Here is a 9,657-nt window from a genome sequence, read left to right as displayed (position 1 = left end):
TCTCCGTGGGAACCGGGGGCGCAGCGCTGCAAGCGCCCGGCCGGACACCGCAGGCTGGCAGCCGGGCTGGGGAGGCACCTTGTGTCCCTGTCCTCGGGCTCGAGGCTCCTCCAAGGAGGCTCCGATCTGCTGCAGAGCGGCCCGGGAGCGGGGATGGAGCAGACGTGCCCCCTGTCAGCGCTCTCGGTTCCCCTTCGGCTCTGAGTCACGCTCACAAGCTCGCAGACCCCGTCCCTGGGATGGGACAGCGACAGGAGGCAGGGTGCAGGGTGCCACCCCCGCAGAGATCCTGAGCTGAGGGTCCCAGCCAGCCTGGCAGAGGGGCTGGGGCAGGAGGATGCATGGGGAGGGGGATGCCAGGCCGTGAGAGCCCGCTGGGTACCAGAGAGTCCCACGGCGCAGAGGCAGGTGGTGACACAGGCCATGGTGCAAGACAGCAAGGGAGCATGGTTTGGAGGGAGGGTGGATGCTCACAAAGCAGGTTTTGGGGTCAGTGGTGGGGCAGTGGTTCGTGACAGAAGAGCCTCCCAAGCCTGAGGCCATCAGGCAAGGGGGAGGGTGGAAAGGGGAAGCAGCTGCAGGGTTTTTCCTGGTTGCAGTTTGTAGGATGAGGACTGCTAGCATTGGGCAGCAGCCCTTGGGCAGCTCTGGTTGCAGTCCACAGGCAGCAGGCCTACATTCAGTGCTTGGGAGCTCTCAGCCACTTCTCCATTCCCAGTGCCTCTGATTCCATCCCTGCTGGGTGGATCATTGCTCTTAAACAGAATAAAGTACATTCCTGGTGTGTAGCAGCTCCACAGGCAGCAAAGCCCAGCTCCCCTAAAGAGATTTTCCCTTTCTTCTTTTCATTCCCTAAAAACAGAATATTGCCAGTCACATAAGATGGAAGATCTGAGTGCAAAATCATCTACAGTCTCTAATGGGTGAGGAGAGCTGCTTAATTGGTGCCCAATACAATTAGTTCAGACTACCCCCTTGCTCAGCCATCAGCAGTGAGGAGGGAGCAGAGGGCTCCCCATCAAGTGGCTCTGTGGGTGGGCAGAGGTGGCCAGGAGAGGACCCTTGGCTCTGGATGGCATCACCAGGGGGACAGGGGGACGTGGGCAGCCTGCCAGCATGGAGCCACTCCTGCCCATGCAGGACCCTCCTGTGTCTGCAGGCTCTGCTCACCAAACCCCAGAGATGTCCCCGGTGCTGGTCCCTGCTGTGCCACTGCCAGCTCCTCCCCAGCGAGGCAGCTGCAAACTGGGGAGGATTGATGGCAGGGGTCCTCCAGGCTGACCTTGAACAGCTCCCGACTCATTCCTGCAATTAATGAGGCAGGAGGATTAATTTCTGCGTGGCAGATCCGGGGAGGCCCTGATGGGCACGGGGAGGGGAGGAGGGGTGGGATGTGCTGCCATTATTCATCTCTGCTCTGTGAGATGCCAAAGTGGTGCCAAGAGGCTGCAGCTCCAGCTCGGCGGAGTGGTTTGACAGAGTGGATGGGCAAGAGGGAGAGATCCACCTAAAATTGCCTGATCTTAAATTCCTGCCTCTGTTGCACAGGTGTCTGTGGCAGAGGAACCTCCCCATGAGCTTTGGCTGAGCCCTGTACCAGCCTCTCACCCCTCATACTCCTGGAAATTCCTGTTCTAAATCCCTGCCTCTGTTGCACAGGTGTCTGTGGCAGAGGAACCTCCCCATGAGCTTTGGCTGAGCCCTGTACCAGCCTCTCACCCCTCATATTCCTGGAAATTCCTGTTCTTTTCTGCTGAGTCACTCCAGAGCTCAGACTTGAGAAGCATCTCCTCCTTCTGCCGTTGCTGAAAAGAAATTTCCCTTTGATGCTGCCTCCCATCAAACCACCTGGGCAGGGGCTTTTCCTGCCCCTCACCTGGCTGTGCCCGTGGTGCCAGGCAGCAGGTCTGACTCTGATGCCAGCTGTCAGGGCTGCGTGCCCACTCCCGTCACTTCCCAGCAATCAGGCTGCAAGCAAAGCACTATTATTTTTCTGCTCTAATAAACACCTCTGACAGTAATAGAAAAAAAAAAACAAAAAAAAGAAACTAACCAGCTTTTATCAGGAGAAAAGGATACCTGGGGATTATTTACTCAGAGTCAATAGCTGCAGGTAGGGGCTGCCAGCCCAGGCAGGCGCTGACAGCTGCTCGTGGCTGGAGCATTGCATGGAAAAGGGGCAAAGCTCTCCCAAGTGCTCCCCCTTGCTCCTGCTGTATGAACCCCCCATCTGGGCTGTGGAGCACCCCCTCATTCCCTGTCCACGTCACTCTGGGACATGCTGCCAGTGCCAGGCCCCTGGAAGGCACAGGGGGCTCCGGGTGCTGGAGCTGTGGGGCAGGAATGTGACTTGAGCTGGCACTTCTCCTCTTCCAGGGGCTGAGATCTGGGAGAACAAAAAATCCATGGTCAATTGAGCTAATCACCAAGGCAATGAAATGTCCTCGTGAGCTTACAAACATCCCTGCTTGAACCCAGTGACACAGGGAAATAGGAATCCAACCAAGCAGCCTCCAAAAGTGCTTCATTCCCCATTATTTTCATTAGCTGCCTTGTAATTTGATTTGTCCCTCTCCTGCTGCTGGTTTTTTCCATGGCCAAGAGGAGTGACAGATGAAGCATCCTCAAATGAGCCTGACAGTGTCCCGTGGGGGGGTCAGGAGTGACACAGCTCCCCTGGCTCCTGGGAAACAGCCGTGGCTGGTGGGACTGAAGGTTGGGGTGCCTGCACCACCCTGACTGTTCTGGTACTGCCCAGATCTCCTGGGCAAGACTCCCTGAGCCTCAGGCTGTGGTTCCCAGTGCCAGCAGTGCCCTTTCTGGGGGCCCCAGGGCTGGTGCTGTGTCAGCAGCACCACCTGGCTCCGGGTGATCCTGTGCCCCCTGCTCCACACTGACATCCTGTCCCCATTATCTGCAATTTCCTTGAAAGCTGTCAGGCCTCGAAGGGGGCCCCTTTGCAAATGAAGAGAGGAGGAAACAACCAGGTCTGCATTTATCCCACTAGAAATTAATCCCCCCTTCTTATTTAAAGGTATCAGTGAATGAGGCCAAGTTGTTAAGTGACAAAAGAAAAATTATTCTTGCCTTCCAGGGTTATTAAAATCATGTTCTACAATTTTAGCAGCCACAAGGAAGCCCAGATAATGACAGATGATGATAATCCATCTCCAGCACAGCCTGGTCTATAATGATACTGCCCATATCTCTTGTATTACCACCAATTACTCAGTGTATAATGAAAATGTACATCCATTCTGGGGAGCTGCATTTGCTGCCTCTGAATCCAATTTCTCCCTCTCCCTCCCCCACCACTCTCCTGCTACAGCTGGAGCCCCACCATGCCTGGCTCTGGGATCTGGCTTGGGGGATCCAGCCTGTCCCTGCAGGGATTTGTGTCTGTGAGTGCCCCTCACCTTGGCCTCGAGCTGCTGTGGCTGCACAATGTTGGAATCTGAGGTATTGATGATCCCGAGATTGTAGAAAGTCTCTGTCTGTCAGCCCCGCTGCCAAAGCAGAAGCCATAATTGGTCTGTGCTGTTTCAAGGTTGTTTATTCTGTTTATCTCTAACATGTTCTGCTGCCCTGCCGCAGCTCTGTCCTGCAGGGCAGCGTGTGGGGCTCTGCCCTCAGTGGGATGGTACAAACATTAAATACCACAAACTACCTGTGCTGGATTTACAATAACGTGCCAATATCTGTCACCTTGAAACCAGCACAGACGAATTATGGCTTCTGCTTTGGCACGGGGCTGACAGACAGAGACTTTCTACAATCCCAGAATTATCAATACCACAGATTCTGAAGGCAGCAGCTCCAGGCCTGGGCATTCCAGCCAGGAGCCCCTTTGATTCCCACGGGCTGGGGCTTCTGAAAGTGAGAAACAACCAGCAAAACCCAGGGGTCTGGCATGTTTTCATTCCAAAATCCATTTCATTCTGAAAATTCTCCTTGCTGAGGGAAGATCCCATGGACCAAGCAGGAATTCCCTGTGGAGCATCACTCCAGGGCTACGTCCCTGCCCCTCTTCAGGCCTGGGGATGGAGAGGGGGATCTCGGGCACTGCCTGGAGGGCATACACCCCCAGATCTGCTCCTGCATGCTGTTTCTCCTCCTCGGGGCCGTCAGGCAGTGGCAGCCTGGCTCGGGCACCCCCGACATGAATATTGATGGTGGGCTGGATGCGGGAACGCGCTGATTTAATCGGGGTGACAGGAGCGGGGCTCCCCGGAGGCGCCGCTTGCTGACATTAATGTTACTTTGTGTCACAAGGCATTTTTTAATGTATCTTGCCAGTAAAATAATCAGCCTTCTCCCGGGTACAGCGGCACTTGTTTCTCATCCATTATGATACAGACGTCGCTCCTCAGCTGTCATTAGCGCACGAGAGGAGAGTCGGGGCAACACGTCTGGTATTTTTAGAAGTATGACACGGATGAGAAGCATATTCTTGCCTTTCAAAGGCAATAAACAACCTCTGGCGTGCAACTTCCCTCAGGGCACACGGAGGTGGTGATGCTGCAGAGCCCACCCAGACCCACGGGGTGTCCCTGGGGAGCAGAGGCTGATCCCAGCTCAGCACTGGGGAGAGGAATGGGATTTGGGGGGCTCTGGGGGCCCTGGGGGACCCCTGTTGCAGTCCCTGGGAGCTGGGTGGCTGTGGGAGTCCAGGGCATCCCTCTGGCTGCCCTGGCAGCTCTGGGACCCTGGCAGGGGTCAGAACCCCCCTGGACAGAGCCCCCAGAGACACTGGCTGTGATCTCTGGCCATGGAAAAGAGTTTTCAGTCTTACAGGATGGATTACCAGCTCTGAGGGTTTGATATAAGTAATAATTAAGTGTGGCACGGGTGCAAAAGTAAAATTTTAGGATTCTAGATTAGGGGTTCAAAGGGGACAAGATGGAGGAAATTGGGTGTGCCTTGTCCTTTTTCTCCTTCTTCATGCCCTCCATGTTTCACTGTGGTGTTGGCATTTTTCTGTTGGTTCAGGCTGGGGACACACTGTCCAACGTAGGTGACAGATATTGGCACGTTATTGTAAATCCAGCACAGGTAGTTTGTGGTATTTAATGTTTGTACCATCCCACTGAGGGCAGAGCCCCACACGCTGCCCTGCAGGACAGAGCTGCGGCAGGGCAGCAGAACATGTTAGAGATAAACAGAATAAACAACCCTGAAACAGCACAGACCAATTATGGCTTCTGCTTTGGCAGTGGGGCAGAAAGACAGAGACTTTCTACAATCTCAGAATCATCAATACCTCAGATTCCGACAGCTGACCTGCAAGAGGACATTGGCAAGGACATCTTGGACCAGAGTAGTCCCAGGGACATCTCAGGGACCCACCTGGCAGTGCAGGGCTGATATCAGCCAGGGCACAGAGCACCCCCAGGCACAGCGAGGTTTGCAGCCGGCTGCCTGTGCTCTCCTGACCACAGATCTGAGGCAGTTTATCAATTTATGTAGGGAGCTTTCAGCTCACCTTCAAAGCCCCTGGCTCCTTGGTGAGCAGCCTTGCTCGTTTTGCTCATGCATCTTTAATCTTGAGTGAAAAACGAGGGTTTTTTTCCCTTTTCTTTTCACTGTTTCACTTCAGACACTGGGAGAACAACATCAAATCTCCTCAAGAAGACCCAGAGGGGTTTTCTGTTCCCCAAAAAGCGCCACATTGCCCACGAGGACTGTGCCCAGCAGCATGAGGTGGGCACAGAATGAGCAAAGCCAGGGGAGCAGGAGCCAGGCAGCTCCTGTGGAGTTGAGACTGAGTGAAAATTTAACAGGGTAGAAATCCATTTGGATTTAGGTGAAATGTGCCACTTTGAGCTTGCTAAATATGCTGTTTAGTCTGGTGACTGCAGCCCTAGTAAAACTACCCTAGCTAAAGAAAAAGAATGCAAATTTCTACACTAAAAAATAAGAGATAAGAAGGACTCCTCGAACCTTAAAACAGACAGGGCAGAGTGACCCAGGAGTTCATTCTGTACTTTGTGACAAAAACTGAGTACAAGTGTAACTAGCTGTAAGTGTAATGTGAAATCAGCAGAATAAATATGCATTAACCTATTGTGAAATTCTATGCATATGGAAATTAGGAAGGGTAATAAAAAAGGATCGGGAGTTCTCAGGGGTGTGCATGCCCGTTAAAGACAATGAGTCCCGACATGCGCCCACAGCACTGTAAATAAACATACCCATTCCCTACAAATCTTTATTAGAATTGTAGAGTTTGATTTTTCATCCACGTTTCAGAGTGGGGATGAGCCTCCCCATCAGGGCCACTTAGGCATGGAGCACTAAGAGGAGCCAGAGGGGCACTCGAGGAGCATTAAAAACCCACTGATGGGTCAAAAGGCAACTTGAGCTCCTGCCCCAGCAGGGTCGGGCTGAGGCCGTGGGATCAGCAGGGAGAGCAGCAGCGCCTGGCGGGAGCACAGGGATGTGCTGCCTTCTTTTGAGTTTATTCTATTATCTGGTTTATTTATTTTTTTTTCCAGGAGGGAAAAAATCTCTATGGCAACTTCTGCAACCGCGGCGCTCCTGGGAGACTGACTGCGAGTGAGACTTGCCACTCATCCTCTGACAATGTTAATCTGCCGGATTTACATAGTAATTAATGTCAAGAGGCAATCTACGACTTGAGCAATCAGAGTTTCTGTGCATTAAGTCAGACTCCGAAGACAGCAATACATAATTGTGTGTGAGAAAGGCATTTAACCCCTCGTGGGCTTTCCCCAGGGAACAGGAGGGTCGGGCCGCTCTCCCCTGTCCTGACACTGATGTGGGGCTCAGAAGAACTTTCAATCTCCCCAGCCCTGACCCTGCTGAGCTCGGGGCTCTCTGGCTACGCTGGCTGCACCTCCCAAATCCTGCCAAATCCTCTTTGCCCTTGAGCTTCACCAGCAGACAACCCCTGCTCAGGGCCAGCCTTTCCTGCCCAAGCCACTCTGCGTTTTCCCTGGATCCACCATGAACTCGGCACCTGCAGGACCCATCTGGAACCCCTGCAATAACCCCCCCACTCCCCCAGCAGCACCAGAGTCACCCCCAGCTCTGAGCTTTGAGCTGAGGAGCTGCCCCAGCCCCAGGGCAGCCACCCTGCATCCCCCTTCCCACTCCAGCCATCCCCAGCCACTCCTCCAGGCTCTCTGGGAAAGCCACAGGGGAAGCCAGGCAGTTCAGGGTTAAGGGCTTTGGGAAAGGGTGGTGGAACACCTGGAACTTGGTCCTGGAGGAGAGAATGAGGGGATTGAGGGAGGGCAGGGCAGCTTTTCTGCCACACAACCAACCTGGTGCTGAGGGGTTGCACACATCCTCCTCTGCATCCTGGGACAGGGCTCAGTCCCTGCCTCCCAAAAACCCTCCAAACCCCTGCCTCCAGCTGCTCCTGCAACCTCCTCTGTAAAGAATAAAGCTCTGCTGAATCCCAGCATCCTTTCCTTTTCATCCCTCCTTTCAGCTGGATCCAAAAACTTCAGAGGAGAAATGAAAAAAAAAAAAATCTAATTGATTTCTTCCGTATTAACAAGTCAATCATTAGGGTGGGTTTTTTAATGACTCATAAGCAAGCTTGACGTGTCTGTTAATTAAATAGCCATCCCAGCTCTAATCTGCTGCGAGTTAATCATTTGGGGAATTAAAAGGTGTCAGTGCTGAATACCTCATTATTGTAAGTCTGCCCTTGCTGCTGGAGGAGCCTGGGTGAGGATGGGACGGAGCCCTCGGCAGGTTTGAGCCCCAAACACCCCAAACCTGCTTTCCTGCCCCCCTCAGCTGCCCTCCTGCCCCAGACCACTCACCCACTGCTTCCTCCCACCAAACCCACCCCGCTCCCCAGCACCCACACAGCCATTGTCCCAGGGTGACTGAGCGATGCTCCTATCGTGGCCTGATGGAAGGGGACAATTTCAGGGGGGAAAAATCGGTCTGTTTTAATTTTGAGAGCAGGGTTGGTGCCTCTGGTCAGGCTCTTTTTAGTATCATCGAAATTGATATTGATGAAGCCACCAGAATTGAATGTATTGGCTCAGTGCACAATCCTGTGACAGCCACGTGCAGGAGCTGAGGGACGGGACGGGATGGGATGGGATGGGATGGGATGGGATGGGATGGGATGGGATGGGATGGGATGGGATGGGATGGGATGGGATGGGATGGGATGGAAGTGGGTCCTTCCCGGCCTCGTGGGAGAACCTATGGGGGGAAAAAAACAGTGGAAAGCAATTTAAGAGAAATCCTCCTTCTGTTTTGTCGTGGTTCAAGATCTTTAGGTTTAAAATCCTGCTGCAGGATTTGGTGTTAGCAGCCCACAGGTTGCACTGGTCATCCAGAGGGGCAGAGGATTTATAAGCCCATTAGAGGCTCCTGGATTAAATCTTAATTACAAATTCTTCAAAGCCACTTCTCCTGCCTCCAGAAGATCCTGGCCCAGCCCTCTTGCTCCTTTGCCTTCCCAGCTGCTCATCCAACAGCAAATACTGATTCCTTGTACTTCCTGCCTTTCTTGCTGCTTTTTGAAGGTAAACAAGGAGAGGGCAAACAGGATAACGCTGCTGGTGAGTGAGGGATGCAGCTTCACGTTGCTGTGTGAACTGTATTAATCACTTGGTGACATGCTGGCTACTGGCCTGATGCAAGATAACGAGAGGTAATTAGTTACTAAAATGAGGAGGTGGGCAGGTTGCCAGTTGTTTACAGGTGCCATGGTGATGGGGCAGCCAGGAGACTTGTCTTTTCCAAGGGATCAAAGCTTGTTTTCAAACATTTGGTTCAATTATGGACCAAAGGCTGAGCTCTGTGTGGCAGCAGAAAATGAACCAACATCTGCAGGGTCTCTGCCCTGCTGCAGTGAGTGTTGGAGCACGGATAGGATGTGTAGCCACCAGGAATATGGGAACATGCCCTGAGCCCTCCCAGTGCTGGAGCTGCTGCTCAGGGCCTGCCTGGAGCATCCCCAGACACTGAGGCCAGGAAGGGGTGTGCAGGAGGGAAGATGTGGTGGCACAGTGAGGGCCTCCCACAGCACCACCCACCCTCCTGCCCTCACCCCAAGGGGCAGCCCTGCTCCTCTGACTCTCTGGAGGATGTTCCCACCTGCAGGAAGCATTTCATCCCCATGGCCACCACACAGCACTCACTGGTGCTGCAGCCTCCCCACGGCTGGGGCAGGAGGAGGAGAAGACAGCAAGAGCAGCTCAGGGGAAGCCTTCAACCTCTCAGTGGCAGGATTTAAAGCTTTTTCCCCCCACCCATTCAGGTATTTCACTGGTGTGAGCTGCAGCACCCTGCACACTGAGAAAGGGCTGGCTTGAAGTGAGCATCCTGCGCCCTGCTGTGCCCAGGCTGCAGTGAGCTCCTGCTTGTCCCACCAGCACAAACACGGCAGCTCGCACTGGCCATTGCTGGCAAAGTGGTGGCCAAAGGGCCAGCAAAGCTGTGAGCACGTGGAGCTGGGCTTTTCTCCTCTCTGAGACCCCTGGCTGCCACTGGTGGAGCAAAGCCCAGCTGGCTGTGACACACAAGGGGTGGCAGTGCCAGGCTGTGGCTGTGCCAGGAGCCACACGTGCCTGGCCACGTGCACGTTGGCACATGTGGTGTCACCAGGGCCAGGAAACCTCCCCTTCACACACACTGGAACAAGAGCCACAGGGAGGATTCGAT

Source organism: Taeniopygia guttata, chromosome 23 (assembly GCF_048771995.1).
Source record: "Taeniopygia guttata chromosome 23, bTaeGut7.mat, whole genome shotgun sequence".
In the NCBI taxonomy this organism is placed as follows: Eukaryota; Metazoa; Chordata; class Aves; order Passeriformes; family Estrildidae; genus Taeniopygia; species Taeniopygia guttata.
This window is presented reverse-complemented; position numbering follows the sequence as displayed.